Here is a 15,805-nt window from a genome sequence, read left to right as displayed (position 1 = left end):
TTTTTATTTCCCCCAATGAGAAAAGAACACCGGTTTTCAGCTGCTGCTTTATAAGAAGTTGCGTTTATAAAAAGGGGGCAGAATTTCCCACATCTACCATTTCCACATCCACTAGGTCCCAGAGTAGGCAGAAAAGGTAGAGCGCCGGGAAGACCAAACCAGGGGAGCCCTAGGCGCCCTGCTGCGCGCATTCTTTTCCCACGCCCTGCGGCAAGGGTCTGGCCCCCAGGGGTTTGTGCTATCAAACTGGGACTCAAATTGGAGCCCCCAGAAAGAGGAGCGCATCTGGGCCTGCTTCCAGCGTCCACCGTTGATTTGCTGCTGGGGCATTGCCCCTCATCTGGAATCAATCCAGGGGACACCCCTGCCTCCAACAGTACACCCCCCTCCTCCAACAGTCAGGGGCGTCAACTCTGCATCCCCACACTTTCACGATCTGAGTTTCATTCATCTTCGCTAAAGCTGGCAAAATCAGTTAAAGTGAAAGACCTTTCTGCACAGCCAATCTCGAGGAAATTCATGCGCGGACACTTTTCTGACAAAAGTGAGAGTTTTAGCAAAGTAACCAAACCGAGAGGAGGCAGTGCCGAAAGATTTTTCTGTGCGAGCTCACCTCCCGGGTTTGCTCTTTCTCTTACCTCTAGGGAACAGAACCCAGCAGCATCTCTAAAAGCGTGCTGTGGTCAACTGTCCAGATCCCACGCACAGGCAATCACCACGTCCTAAGTGCAGGACATGCAGTGTGTCCCCAGCCTCAGCGGCTCTGGCACCCGGACCCAATACTTACCTCCTGTTAAGACTCCTTTTGAGTAGAATGAAGAGGGGAACGAAAAAGGAGAAAAAAGGCTTCCGCCTGCTCCACGTAGACTGCGATTGCTGTAGCGGGATCTACCGCCACAGCTCGCAGTCCGCGGAGCAGCTGTTTGTCGTGGAGGCTGGTTGTGAGGCTAGTTGGGCCGCCCGGGCTAGCTGGGCTGCCTGTGTCGCCTGAGTAGCCTCTGCTGCCACTCCGTGCACTCTGGTAGTCTGGCTTTCTGCTTTGCTGCGCGGGCCGCTGCTGGCTGCTCTGGCTCACAGCTCCTCCCGCCCTGACAGTTCGTCGACTGCAAGGAGCCACTGCCAAGCCAGCCCTTTTCAATGGCGAGGGGGAGGGACTAGACAGGAGGGGTGGAAGGGGGGCAGAAGGGGGGTGAGCGAGTGGAAGACGGGGGAAGAGGAGTGAACTAGTGCCCTAGCCGCCTGCTGGGAGGGGATGGCGCAGCACCAACTGCTGGGTACCCCCCTTTGGTCCCCACTCCTGGCACCCCGCATCCCACTCCAGCTCAGGAGGCGGCCTCTCCCAGCGGACGCTGAACCCCAGGAGCGGTGCGGGGGCGAGATTGAGGTAAGCTTGGGAAGTTACGCTTGCAGCCCAGAGAGGGAAGCGGAATGCGCACAGCCTACACGCTCCTTTATGGGACAGGAGGCTTAGGGGAACGCAGAGCAAAATAAGAAGGGCATGCATTCCTGCCCGCGGGTGGTCCCCTTCTCCCTGTACTTTAAGTTTCACTCCTTTACATTATCTTACAGAAGTTCGATGTATTTTTTTTCTTGGTCTGTGTGCTTTTCTCTAGATTCCTCTGGCTCCCCTGAGTCCAGCTAGAGAACCGGCACCCAGCAGCACCATTTTCTCATACAAAGGGTACTTAGGGCACACTAGTGGAAGTAGGGGCAAGAGCCAGGAGAACCTGTAGTTTGAGCCAAGTGCCTGTTTTTAAATATGTCATATTCAACTGTGAACGGTCTCTGATACCTCAGCTGCCTAGGTCCACACTCATCCTCCATTGTGGGGTGGGGTGGAGTGGGGATAGAATGTCTGAGAAGAAAAATCGTCATTTGGCTATCCCAGAGAGCAACTAAGAGTAGCATTAAGCAGGTCGGTCAGTGTCTGTTGCCCTGCAGTTGGTGAATCCCACTGTGAACACCAGCACGTTTGAGAGGCAAGAAATGATACCAGAGGAGGAAGATCCCGGCCTGGAGCTGCAAGCCCAATGCTTGCCAAAAGCTTGGCAGCCCAGTTGGTGAAGCCTGGCTGGCATGGGGTGTCAGATCTCCCAAAAGCACTAAAGCAACAAGGAACACTGTGTCTGGTATTGGCTCAGATATATAATGAGTATCAAGAAGCAATAGCTAATTCCTCACCTATAGAATGGGATCAAAACAAGTAATAACACCCAGACATCTCTGATTCTTATTTCAAGGAGAAAGTCCTTATATGAGAGAATGAGACAGGTGAATTGTCTATATTATTATGTACGAAGTGTGCATTTTAGGAAATAATCTACTTTCTTTGATTAATGTGAAGAAAACTTACATTTCTGGTTCTCTACTTTGGTTTTGAAAGGGAAAGAAAGCTTTTTTTTCCCACCGAAGAAAAGGGGAGAAAAAGTACACTGCTTTCAGACACTAAAAGCTTAGTATTCAGTTTTACTCTTGTATACTGAAAGGAAAATAGCATGAGAGATTGTATCTGCAAAGGAACAGAATATGAAAAAAGGAAATAGTCTGCTAGTTATTATTAGTTGATTTTTTCAAAACAGCTTTTTTTTTTCAAGAAAGTTTTCTTAAGGGCAAATCTTTATGAATCCACAAATCTTTATTGCTCCACTGTGACCCACTCTATTTTCCTAAACCTTTTCCAATTCCCAGTTGTAGTTTTTTAAAATTTTTATCTTACATGCTGCGTCAAAAATTCCTCAGAAATCATTTTTCCTGTTGTATTTTTTTCTCATACCCAAAGCCACTGCTAAGAGAAAGCCTTCGCATGCCAGTTGAGTGCAGCATGCATGAAATGAAATAAAATACAAGAAACTATTTGCTTGTACAGGTCCAGGGAGACACTTAACCATTACATTTATTCCTGTTGTACTTCTGACTTCATTATTCATAGTATCTATCCTCCTTTTTTTTTTTTTTTTTTTTTTTTTGAAGCAAGGTAATGTGTAGGGGATAAAATCAGTTGCTGTCAAATTGTTACTGTTCTTATCTTGGATGATGCACTGTTGGGTGACACTGTAATAGGGGATGGCAGTAACTCAATGAAAATAAAATCACTGATCCAGAAGAATGTGAAAAATCTATGTCATGGGGATACATTCAAAGCACAAATAATTCTCTAACACCTATAGTAGAGATCAATCAATTTATTTCTTAAGATTTCCATCTCAATTTGGTGTAAAGGGAGAGAACCAGTCATTAACTGTTCCTAAAGCTATCATCATGACAGAATAATGTTGTTAATATTAGTAAGTCTGTTTTATAATTCCTAAAATGATACTCATAAAACACAGGTAATTTTCACAGGACATTCAGCTAAACAGCTTAGTCTCTGGCATTCTGTTCAGAGTGGATGATCCGTACATTTGGCCCAATAAGTGCTTTATAGTTAATATGTATTCTTCTGTAGTATAAAATGCACATTTTATTTTATGTGGACAGTTCAAAAGAAAACCATCTCTGTGGAGTAGAAGCATTGCTTGTAGACCAAGGAGATCCTATAAGTTGAATTAAGTAACCCAGAAAATCATCTGAGGAAAAAAGATGCAGTTTATTGACAAGACTGACAGAAATCCACATCTAAAAATAATGAAAGAAATTTCCCCATTTTCTCTTTGCCTGTATTCTGACTGATGGTGGCACCAGTGAGCAATGGAATAACCAGAAGCTAGGACACCTGGCAAAAACAAACTGAATTCTAACTCTGAAAGAACTGATGAGGACCTTGCTATGCCTGCAGAGAGAAGGGCTCTCCTTTTCTAAATGAATTGATGGACTTCCTGCATTATTAAATAGCCCTATTAATCATCAAAAACAACTTCATGAGGTAGATATTATTAGCTTCTCCTTTTCCTTTTTTTTTCTTTTTTTGATTTTGTTTTAACATGAAAGGAAATAAGAATAGATAAAATGCCTAATATTTTATAGCTATAAAAATCTAGAGCTGGAAAACCCAGCCTATACTGTTTGCAGTACTCTGTGCTGTCCATTCACATATGGTTTTCAGATTGTGTGCTTATAGGCTTTCATAATGTAAATTCTACAGGAAATCTTATAATTAACTAAGTCTTCAAAAGTAAAAAAAGATACTGTGCCAATGTGTTTGTTGAAGGAAATGACAGAAAGCAACTGTGATATTTATTGCATTTCTTCAGTGTTCCAATTAAAAGACTGAATGATAATCTTGTTATGTTTATGAAAGTGTAATTATGATAATCCATACCTTGCAAGCATGGAAATATGCTTATTATCTTAACTTTAGCCATTATGGTATTATATGGTTACATAAATGATCAAAGAGATTTATTTTTTTAAACTTCAGTGAGTAAAGTTGTTTCTCAGATGTGGGAGAATTGAACACTGGGAAAGGATGTGTTAATTTTAAGAAGGATTGAACAGCCATGCTCTCCTAGTAAAGGAATGACTATTGGTACTGCCTGTTAAAATACATAATCAATCACTCTGCAAAATCTGTGTTTTTTTATATGAGATTAGTGAGAACAATGAATTTTTTATTTTGGTTTCCCTTACATTAAAATACTGTTTATTGAGTAATTTGCTTGGGATTTGCCCTCCTACATTATCACTGTGCAGAGAAAAACAGACTTGACTGACCATGCCGATCAATCATAACAAACACATTATGTCTCTTACATGATAGATGCTTTATACAAAATTTAAGCCATTTTGTGTTGTACTAAACAACTTGTACTGAACATTGTGCATAAATAATATAGTTAATAGATAATAATGGTTGTTTGGAAAGTAGATAAGGCAGGATAAAATGTACTCTCCATATTTCTATACTTAATATTAATTCAGTAACAATTGCAATTATTAGCAGACAATGACGTTCAATGGTTAAGAAAAGAACAATAGTTTTAGACTAACCAGGGAGTCTCAGCTCTGCCACTTTCTAGCTGTATGGTTGCAAACAAATAAACCTCCAGGACAGTATTGTCCAGCAAGATAGTCACTTTCCACATGTGAGTGCTGAGCCCATGAAATGTGATTCTCAATTTGAGATGTTCTGGGAGCAAAAAATCTGTAGCCAATTTTGAACATTCCTTAGAATGTGAACATTCACATACATATATGAAATATCTCATCATAGCATACCAATGTCACTACACAATGTCCATATTCTGAGTAATTGTTTGAATGAAACTATCATTCATTCAAAGTAATTGTTTTTTTTTTCATAATTGTAATGTGACTGCAGAAAAATTTAAAGCTATATATGTGGACTTTTAAAACATATTTAGTGGCAGAGTTGTCTTCTAAAAAGTTTCTGTTCATTCATTTAAATGTGAGGATAACATTACCCACCTAAACATACATATGTAATTTTTTAAAGATAATGTACCCAATATGTTCAACACTGCCTGACACTATGTTAAGGAGTTGTCATTTTCCAAAATACCGGTAATAAAGATACATATTAGCATTAGGATAAAGCTGTGGTATTCACGAATGATAAAGTATGTACAAATGTTCTGAAAAGTTTAGAAATTTTTTAATTACAGACATTCTTACTACTACATCATTTGTACACACACACAAGTCAAAGTAAGTTTGAGAGCAGTACAAGTACACAAAAAGGCAAGTGAATTCCTGCTGAATTTAAATATGGAAAAATGGAAGAAATCTTGTTTTTATAGCCCCCTAAGGTGCTAGTAGTTTTAGCTGCAGAATTTTTTTCCCGTTCTGTACCTAGCTGAAAATCGTATGCATAGTTTAACTGAAGACACTAGAGGGTGCTATTAGTGAAAGCTTAGAAAAATAGTCTTCTAACACCCATCCCCCTCTCCACCACTATAGATTATTAGAATTTGAAAGAGGCATACCTGTGAAATGAAACTCACAGTACTCGATTCACTCCTGGATATAACTTGTAAGATTTAGCTTTCTTTTCTGGTTCTTTCTTTTCTTTCTTCCCTTCTTTCCTTCCTTCCCTCCTTTTCCTTCTTTCTTTCTTTCTCTCCCCCTGCCTCCCTCCTTTATTCTGGGCACTACCACAATACTAAAACAATATTAGATGTTTGAAATAGTACTTGGGCAATTATGTGGGAAACGTTTGAATCGGTTCTCCATTCTAAAAACAAAAAGCTGAGGGAGGAGGGGCAAGGAAAAATCCAATAATGGGTTTCTTAGGGAAAAAAGATTTTTACAGCCATAACTGACTTCTTCAACAACCTTGCTAATGAAGTAGTGGTGAAATAACTGTGAGTGATCAGGTCATCTAAGAGTCTCTTCCCTTCAGGTCTGAACAGTTTGACACTTGGAGTGGACAAAAGCTGCAGCCTAGGTTTTTTTTTTTTTTTTTTTTTTTTTTTCTCCTAAGCTCAGGAAATGACAGCCTTGTGTGTATAGCTGAACTTTGCTGAAGCACAAGACTCTAATTATTGCCAGTAAGAATGAGTCCTAGTGGTTACTGTTTTCCATTAAAGAATGTATTTCTTGTATTGTACTCACACTTTTCTGCACTGTATCAAATGAAACTTCAAAATCTGTGTGGTAATTAGTTGTGCTGTCAGTACAGAAGTACAGGAAAATATTGTTTCTTTAAAGAGTCAAAAATTCAGAATATTATTTACAACTTCTATCTTTATTTCTTTAGGAAGGACATTAGCTAAGTTATTCAGATGCTATGCCATGAAGGAAAAAAAGAAAAACGCAAGGCACTTTGGCTGTTGAGTAAAACAGAATTCTATTTTTCTTATTTGTTCAATATTGGGGAAGGATTTTTTTTTTCATCTTGCCAACATTCTGACTTAGCTATCTCCTTAGTAAGGTGGGTATCAGATAATGCTTTACATTTAGGAAACACACACACACACACACACACACACACACACACACACACACACACACACACACACTGGAAAACAGTCACAGATTGCCAAACCAGTATCCTGAGGCTGATGAAAAGACATCAAGATTCTTAGACTAATCCCAGACTATTCCAAGCCTTCTTTACTTCTTAAGCTTCTTTATTTCGAAGATATGACTATGAGCTAAGCAGGTTTAACTTTTTTGTGGCTTGTGAAATTATTTCTATTTACTAATGTAGGATAACAATTATAATGTGTATTACTGAAAAATATAAAAAGTCAAAATACCTTTAAAAATAAGTATGGTTGTGATTTAGTCAAAAAAGGTAATTAATGGATGGCTATTTTGAGATGTTATTCATTGAGTAGTTCAGACACCACATTTTAAATGACTAGAGAACACATGCAACACAAGAATGTTTTTTATTTCAAATTAAACAGTTTCTATTTCTTCACTATTAAAACTTAGTTGAATGTCAGTTTCTGTACTTGTTACACATACAAAAAAAAAAAAAAAGAAGAACCTAAACCTAAAACTAAACTTGTTCTTAACTGTGAAAATGAAGTTAGTCTTAAGTATTCAGTTTCTGTTTCTTTTCACAAAAGGCAAACGATGATTCAATTTATTTTTTGTGTAGAAAGATGTGTTGAATTTTTACTTTTTCTTGAGTAAAGCTAAAGAACAGTGAGTGAATCCACAAGTGCAATTGGACTTTGTATTAACCCTCCTGTGGTTATCTTCTTTGACTGGCTAGATAATAAAGGTAAAGGATTTGGAGCATAGACAATTACTTTTACTAGGGATAAATGCATAACACAAAAGTGACTATAAAAATGGAACACTGTGTATATCCTTTACACTTTGAATATTAATACCAAATTATTACCATCTTTTCTAGTTCTGGGATGAGAGCCAAGATTCATTCTGAAATTTACAACTTTTGCAACTGTTTTTTTTTTCAATCTTTTTTATTTAATATTTAGTTTTCTTGTGGTAAACTCAACAGATTTGAGCTTTACTGTCCATACCATTTCTAGTTGTTTACTTTCTACAGTTAGACAGTTAATTTATTACTTTTCTCATGGCTGTGACAAAAACAAATTTTTTTTAAAAAAGAGGATTTTTGTTGTTTGTTTGTCTGGTTGTTTGTTTGTTTTATTTGTTCTGTTTTCTCACAATTCGAAGGGGTAAATCACAGAATGGAAGTCAACAGGCAGACTGGAGTATCAGTGACAGGAAACAGAGGTCAGTGGATGCTGGGATTTCAGCTTCACTTTTTTTCTATTTATTACAGAACCTCAGCCCATAGAAGGGTAATTTTAAGATAGGTTTTTCCACTTCAATTAACCCAACCTAGAACTTTCCTTGCACATGCCCAGATTTTTTTTCCATATTCAACTTAAATCCTAGCAAGTTGATATTTAAGATTAACTATCATCCTTATCTCCATCAGTAATGTGAGCATATGCTAATATCCAGTACTAAATCATGCTTTGATACTCAGAGCATGGACACACTGCCTGGCATCTACCTGCCCCTTTCTCTGAAGCCCTGAATTCAGTTCTGGAACAAAAATACTCCACTTACCTCAGGATTATGATCTTGAAAGGACACCTTTCTAAGCATGGCAGTACAAATAACTTCAATATCCTGTGATATTATCTTCATGTTTTCCGTTTTGCTTTCTTGGACAGTATATTCTGTGTATGATCCTGATGTAGATCAGTATGCTGGTATGACTTCTGCCATTCATCATAGTGAGTAAAGTATGTTACTCAAAGCTCTTAATTACACTTGAACACTGTAAATGAATTAATGTCCACACTTCTATCAATTATAATTTATTCTTCAAAAGATGAACATGAAGTTGTAACAATACTTGAAAAATAGCCAATAATAAAAAGCACAAATAAAATGACATATAGTTAAAATTACAAAGTTATAAAGTTATTAAGTGACATAGGGTTCCAAGCATCTTAAGCTTATGAATTATTAAAATCTTGACTTTCTTTACAGGGATCAGTTGGAAGACAGAACTTTGAGGACATGTTTTAACTGTGTTCTGACAAGCATGAATGGAGATCTGGAAATCTACATTTATTTAAAGAACATTTACAAGATAAGTTGTGTAGGAGCTGTAAGGTATCTCTTAATCAGGTCCACTGATAAAAAAAATGTGAATCCCTCTCCTTATTTATTAACCTCAAGAATTACATACTTTTGATTGAGTATTGAACATATTAATCCATGTTTTTCCAAGGTTATAAACTAATTCTTCATGAAGGAGTAAATGTTACTAAAATATTTATTAAGTTAAATTTTATTTCTAACTTTGTGTCATGTTAGTCTTTATTCAAATGTCTTTATACACAGCCAATTTAAAAAATAAGATAAATTAACAATTTCTTAGAAGTATAGCACCTGCTGTATTATACAGAGCTATTTGGACCTGATGTTCAATGTAGACCAACACAATTGTCAAATAGAGTGTACTTTTAACAATGTATTTACTCTAACAAGAAGCATAATTTCAGTTAAAAAAAAAACTGTAGTTCAATAAAATTTCAATAAAATTAACTTGGCTTAGATTTGTTTAATTTTTAATAAATGAAAAGAAAAAATAGAAGGTCATCTTTTGCCCCAAGTTTTATCTAAGATCTAGTAAATTGGACTCTGTCTCAAAGCAAGAAAATGGAACATAAAAAGTAGGCATACTCTGAGTCCTTTGGGAAGGAATACAGTAAGTATCCTTGAAACTTCTTTTATTTTCTTTCTCCTTCAGTTTTACTACCACAATTGTAACAACTTATCCTATGCTACTTTCAATTTGAACAAATGCTACAATGTAGGAAAATATTCCTCTAGAGACTGGGAGGAGAAGAAATAGAAGTGTTAGGCGAAAAAAGAAACCTCTCCTTTCACAATAAGTAGACTTTGGAAACAAAAAAACAGTGTTATGTTTTTAGCAAGGAGTGGAGAAATCCAAATTGGTGTCCAAACCCTATCCTTAAACTTCTACTAAACACCTTAATCTCTTTGGACCCAACTTCAGGTAGAGAAGTAGGCAATAAAAAAGAGGAACTAAGAAGGAAGAAGACATGAGATTGTATATATGGTCATCAAGGACCTTTAAGGGGCATCAGAGGACAAAATTGATGTTCAGCAGATTGTAGTGATTTGGAGGTGATAAGCACACTTATTAAGTGGGACACCTCTTTATCTTTAATATGCAAATATATATTATGGCTCTCCATCAAAAGCAAGTGAAGTGGCCGGGCGTTGGTGGCGCACGCCTTTAATCCCAGCACTCGGGAGGCAGAGGCAGGCGAATCTCTGTGAGTTTGAGACCAGCCTGGGCTACCAAGTGAGCTCCAGGAAAGGCGCAAAGCTACACAGAGAAACCCTGTCTCAAAATATCAAAAAAAAAAAAAAAAAAAAAAAAAAAAAAAAAAAGCAAGTGACGAATATATTCTACTAGGGAACGCTTTTGTCCTTTGATTGTGAGCCTTAACATTTATGGGCTGAAGATTCTCTCCAGACCTAAGGAATTCACTTGAAATAGTATGAAAAATTCTTCAAGGTCAGTGATTCTCAATCTGTGGGACATGACCCTTAGGGGTTGCATATCAGATATCCTGCATACCAGATATTTACATTACAATTCATAGCAGTAACAAAATTACAGTTATAAAGTAGCAATGAAATAATTTTATGATCAGGGTTCACCACAACATGAAGAACTATGTTAAAGTGTCGTAGCATTACTAACACTGAGAACCATTGTTCTAGATTGTTGTAAAAGTGCTCTTGGCTCTTCAACCTTGGCATCCCATTATAATAAGTTAAATGCTTAGCAGCTAGCTATGCCATGCTGTTAACATTCATCTTACTTTGGATGTGCTGCTGTCCAAAACACATCAGACTGAGTATAAAAACATTGGAGATGTGAAGACTAAATTTTGTACATGGAAATGAACTAATGGATTATTCACATGTGATATAATAAGGGGTTCCAATGATACTAGTCTTGCACTAATATATAACAGTTTTGTCTAGAAGTTGTGATGTACATGATATAATTTTAATATGCTCCTTTGTGGGACACAGTTTTACAGCACTGGGAACATGAGCATACTTGGTATATATTACTCTAGTTAACAAAGTTTGAATCCAGTTTATGGTTCTGTACTATTCTAGCTGTATGTCATTTGGTAAGCTACTTAGATTTTTCTAAAGTCTGAATTCAATAAATATATAGCGAGAAGTAAAATAAGTCTACAAATTGTTTGGGGGAGTAAATAAGATATTGAACATAAAAACATCTGATGGAACAACTAGCACAAATATTTTAATATCCCTTAACACTACAAAAAATTGGACTTCATGAGACATGTAAAGGAATCTCGGAGTGAAAGGAATAGGAAACAACTGCATTGTTCATTCATTATCTCTTTGTTAAATTCATTATTTTATAAACAATATTTATAGTGATACTGTTCATTTCAGAAATCTCAAGATATTCTTCTAAAATAATTTCTAGTCCATGCTTTATAGCTGTGGTTGATGGATTATATATGCTAAGTACAACCAAAGGAAAAAAATCAGTAACTAACTTTAATTTATCCCAGAATATAAGTACTAAGTGACATTTAAACAAAACATAATGTGTATCTTCTCTGAGAAGTTTCTGGACCTTTAGTACAGTCCAAAATTAATAGCAATGGTAATGATTCTCTCTCTCTCTCCCTCCCTCCCTCCCTCCCTCCCTCCCTCCCTCCTTCCCTCCCTCTCTCCCTCCCTCTCTCTCTCTCTCTCTCCCTGTGTGTGTGTATGTGTGTTTTATGTTTGTGTGTTAAATTACTTTCCCCAGTTGATTTGTTCAACTATAGGTAATACTAAATACTGTACATATTATCTTTTCTCCTTTTCTGTAGTGCTTTATTAATATATGAGTCTCAGTAATGACAAAGGAGATAGTTTTCTGTTGATTGTAAGAGCCAATGCCCAGGGTGGAAAAAACTACAAATTTGCTACACGGATGGGAGAACAAAGAGAGCATAGTTTGATCAATAGCCGGAGTTATGCTAACCAAGGGTGGAGACAAGCAACATCTGCAAGGTCAGTGAGTAGCAAAACTGGCCAGGGATAATAGCCAGCAGCTAGCCAAGGTCATCAGCTAACAAAAAAGAAGATAAAGATAGACCAAGTGGGACTCTGAACTCCCTGTTTATTGGAATAACAACACATGAATGTTACATGATCCTCTCCACAGTTGGACCAGGTAAACATGTAAAGAGTATGGGGCTTAGCAAGTGATACAAACAGAATTTACCAGTCTCACAGAAATTACCTCTTTGCCTATTTTCAAATATAGTTTCTTAAAATAAAATTTACACAAGTTCCTCATGACAACCCTTAGAATATCCTATTGTAGGAGCCTTGCTTGTTTGTTTTCTGAAACAAATCTTTTAAGTCTTGGAAGTTCCCCCTCATTTTCCCTTAATGTTTCACTTACTTTATTTTCTGTACTAAAGTCAACTTTCTACTTGTTTACTTTCAAGTATCTGTATCTTTAGATCATTATCTCATTGTCTCTGGAAGACAAAGAATAATGAGAGAATAAAGAATTAAGAGAGCTAATGTCTTAGGTTAAAATTTGGTGACCACTGTTCATCTGTCACTTTTATCATTTAGTTATGATCTTTTGGACTCCTTGATGCTCTCAAATATCTGGATCAATAAGAGTTAAAAGTTAATAATATTAATAATAATGAAAAATTCCTATAACACACTGTAATAAAAGTTACATAAATGTGGTCCTTCTCTCTCAAAATATTTGTTTTATTTTTAAAGAGCCTTACTATGTAATCCAAGATGGCCCTGATTCATCCTCTAGGATACTAATATTATAAATATGTATCACTACAACTGGCTATCAAAATCAACTTTTTATTTAAAAGAAATACTGTATGACATATCTTTGGCATATCTGTGCTGCTACCATTGTTCTTTCAAGCCATTATTAAATAAAATGACAACCATTTAAGCATAAACACTATATTACAACAGTCCCATCTGAAAACTAATGTGAGGTAACAAAGGCAAAATTCATACCTAGGCAAGATAAAATTGAAAAGTGAAAGGTTCCATTGTGTTACTTTAAACAACACACAATTTAAAGCATATGAATTATTTGTTTTTGGAAATTTCCACCTAATAGTGTCAGAACACAATGGTTCATAATTGACTGTAGCTACTATCAATGGTGTAATTTAGAATCATCATGGAAACCAACCTCTCTCTGGACATGTCTGTGAAGAAATTTCTAGATTTAGTTTATTGAAATGAGAAGATGCACCCTAAATGTGAGTGGCACTATTCCTTGAGTTGTACTCATGTACTAAATAAAAAGGATAAAGTGAGCTGAGCACTAGCTTTCATTAGCTAGAATTCTTCTATCTCTGCTTCCTGACTATGAATTTGTTGTAACCAAGGGTCCACATTCCTGCTGCAATGCCTTCCTTAACATGATAGGCTATATTTCCTTTAACTGTATGCTGAAATAAATCATTATATCTTAGAGATTCTACTTGTCAGATATTTGTATCACAACTAGAGAGGTATAACTGACCAAGGTAAGATGTGAAACCACAGAAAGTGAAATTATGAATGAGGGGCATACATAAATATGGTGGTATTTTATTTGTACTGAAATGTGATTTTAATTGTATGTTAATAAATAAAGTTGCCCTGGGGTCAGAGCTATTAGAGCCATAGCAAGAACGTGGTGGCAGTGGCGGCGGAGGCGGCGGCGGCGGCGGCGGCACATGCCTTTAATCCCAGCACTTGGTAAAAGAGCTAGGTAGATCTCTGTGTGTTCAGGGATACAGCCAGCATTGGAGACATATACCTTTAAGACCTGGAGGGCAGTACTTACAGGCAGTGATGAGGCAGTCATGTGTTTGGGTTTACAACCAATGAGAAGGCAAAACAGAAAGACTATTTAAAGACAGACACACAGGAAGTAGCTCTCTTTCAGGGAAGCTAGGAGCACTGCAGGAGGTAAGATTTTAGCTCTGAGCTCTGACCTCTTGGCTTTCTCTTTTACATTGGTTCTGTGTTTCTTATTTTAATAAGACGGTTGGTTACATCTACACATAAATGTATACATAGAGTTCTTCTAATTATAGATCTTTTGAATATATACATATTGATTTTAATAACTGAAATAAATGCATATTCACCATGAAGTTAGTTAACATTAGATTTGCGTGACTCTCATTGACCTTTTCTAAGATCTCATTAGAACACCATTGCTATATGAAGTAGCAGTGAAAAAATAGGTAGTACAAAATATTGGAGAAAAGTATTGCAATGATGTTTCAAGTAGTTTGTTATTGAAATATGTACTAGCTTTTCCCCAATTCTTTAATATTTGCAATACTTTTATATATTTAGTATTTCTGATTTTTATATTAATTTGAAGTTCTTATTTAAAGAGGGAGCCTTTATTTTAAGTTTCAGCTTCTCCCAAAAGATTCTTTATATTTTTTAATGTCACAAAATCTTTTTTTTCCAGAAGAAATAAGAAAAATATTTTTCCAAAGTGAGGTTTCAGTTATAACTCTGGGCCTTTACTGAATGGATTAGTCCTACAAAATAATTTCATTTCTTTTCATAGTTATTAAAATTGTTCTTAGACAATTCCATACATGTACACAACTCTTACTGTTCATTCTCCCTCCCAACTCTTTCCTATCTCTGGACCAGATACCCACCATACTCCTCCTAGCTAATCTCTTTCTCAAATTCATATATATTCATTTGTTTTGTGACCTATAGTATTTAAACAGGGCCATCTGTGTGACCATTGGTTTGAAGCTGTCCTTTGGAACCTGATGGGCACTGTTGTGTGACAATACTTTCCCGGGGAGAAGAAACATACACGTTTTCTCACCCCACATAGTGATCCCACAAAAGACCAAATATCAATACCATCAAAACCCAACTTAGTGAATCAATGAGTTTTGTAGTTATTTACAAAAATATGAGTGAAAAGTTACTTACAGAAGCAGAAATGACTCAAATACAGCTGCATCACCATATCTCACTGCAGCATGGGTTACTGCTTACAAAAGCTGGGAACCTGGAGCACACTTGCCCAGTGTGCAGGCAATTCAACAAATTTGCAGAGTGTCTTTTTAAAGTGATTCAGTTGATCTAAACCTCTTCCAAGAAGTTTCACTCATTTCTTCTTGCAGTCAGCTAACCTAGTCTCAGGAACTTCTTTGCAGCTTTGATTCTTTGAGAGTGTTCTCTGTAACTATGATTATCAGAGGGTGACTCTCAGAAGTCTTTATTGTTTACTCCTGGGAAGGAGGGGCTTTGTAAATCTGGTCAGTTTCAGGGACTCCAAGCTATTGTCAATTGTTTAGCGAATGTAAATCTCTCAGGAAACTGTTAAAAAATGGGCAAAGCACTAAATTCACAACTGGACAAGAAGATTCCTCCTCTCCCAGAACCAATCAATACATCATTGTTCAGCAATAAAGCATGGGGTTCCGTGATCCTCACTCTTTCTACGACAGTTTTGAGTTAAAGGTTGCATTGATTCTATCTTATTTAGATGATGATGTTTGTTTTGTTGTCCTTCACCCTTTCACCCTCTCTGGTGTCTCTTACATACATACTGTCCCCTGATCCACAGTGTTCCCTTGCCTTAGACAGGGTAGATAAATGTCTTGTTTATGGATGAGCCATACCCATAGGGGTCCCTTATTCTCAGCATCTCAGTAGCCATAACTCTCTGTATTCACCACTGTTCCTTGTAAAGAGAGGCTTTTCTGATTAGAGTTCCCAGCAGCTCTTACCCATGTCTAAGAATAAACATTTAGAAGACAATTTTGTGCTGTCAATTTAGTTAAATAATGGTAAG

At 36.9% G+C, this 15,805-nt stretch overlaps 1 protein-coding gene and 1 long non-coding RNA gene across 4 annotated transcripts in view; one reads left to right on the top strand and one right to left on the bottom strand.

Annotated features, from left to right (window-relative positions):
• Nucleotides 1–1,176, bottom strand: part of Pcdh11x (protocadherin 11 X-linked) — a 612,116-nt gene extending 610,940 nt beyond the window's left edge. For all 3 annotated transcript variants that reach the window (XM_028853678.2, XM_028853679.2, XM_028853680.2), the window contains exon 1: nt 788–1,176. The gene's annotated coding sequence lies outside the window, so the exon portion shown is untranslated. The remainder of the gene's footprint in view (nt 1–787) is intronic.
• A 6-nt stretch (nt 1,177–1,182) lies between these two features.
• Nucleotides 1,183–9,388, top strand: LOC114680661. Its single transcript, XR_003732805.2, has 4 exons — nt 1,183–1,384; nt 3,682–3,862; nt 8,056–8,115; nt 8,887–9,388. It is a non-coding gene; the product is annotated as an uncharacterized LOC114680661 (long non-coding RNA).
• The last annotated feature ends 6,417 nt before the right edge of the window (nt 9,389–15,805 follow it).

This window comes from Peromyscus leucopus, chromosome X (assembly GCF_004664715.2).
Source record: "Peromyscus leucopus breed LL Stock chromosome X, UCI_PerLeu_2.1, whole genome shotgun sequence".
Lineage (NCBI taxonomy): Eukaryota > Metazoa > Chordata > Mammalia > Rodentia > Cricetidae > Peromyscus > Peromyscus leucopus.
Note: the sequence above shows the minus strand (reverse complement) of the source record. Positions and strands in the feature narration are given on the sequence as shown.